Source organism: Brassica oleracea, chromosome C6, assembly GCF_000695525.1.
Source record: "Brassica oleracea var. oleracea cultivar TO1000 chromosome C6, BOL, whole genome shotgun sequence".
NCBI classification, from domain to species: Eukaryota; Viridiplantae; Streptophyta; class Magnoliopsida; order Brassicales; family Brassicaceae; genus Brassica; species Brassica oleracea.
This window is the reverse complement of record NC_027753.1, coordinates 35,838,968-35,839,826: the sequence shown is the minus strand read 5'-3', so window position 1 is coordinate 35,839,826 and position 859 is coordinate 35,838,968.

Here is an 859-nt window from a genome sequence, read left to right as displayed (position 1 = left end):
ATTAGTGATTTTCATACGTTGTTATAAAATATATACATATTTATATGTTTCTATTTTTAGATCGGTTTTATTCGGTTTTATCGGTTATATACCGAACCATATCCAAATCCTACGGTCTTTTAAAAATCAAATCCATTCGGTTTGTATGGTATATACCAAATCCAAACCATATTATCTATTTCGGTTCGGTTCGGTTTGGTACCGTTCGGTTTTGTCATATTGAACAGCCCTAGCGCTACTAGATTAGTTTAAAAATTTATAGATATGGTGATACGAAAATGTGGTATAGGTATAAATATAGGGCTAAATATATACATCCTTCTATTTATTGGATAATTTAGTCCGTACGAGCACACATTAATTAGTGATATCAAATAAGTATATCATAAAAAGGTAAATATCAAATCATCACAAATGGAATGTTTCAGATAGAATAACTTGAAAGTTTTCTGGCGGTAAAATGATAAATAACCAATAGTTTCCATGTAACCTTTTCACTTTCCTTTGTTTGAAACATAAAAATATCCGGCCTAGCTGTGACGCCCAGACCCGGTTTCCCTTACCGGCGGTTCGTCCTCAGTTCGCTTCCCTCGACCAAACTGGCCATATCCGAATTTTTATCTTAACTTAGGATTTTTATCCAGTTTTCCCTTAGGAGGTTCAGTTCAGATCCAAGTGTTCGCTAAGTATATCCAACATCCTAGCGAATCACTACAACAGACAGTATAATAAACATATACCTTACTGCCTCAGTGCTTTGTTATCTGAAAATCCATCCGAACACTCCGTCTTATCCAGCCAGCTCGATCAGATACTTAACCGAATCCCCTTGTTCCTTAGTCACTCAGCCAACCATCCC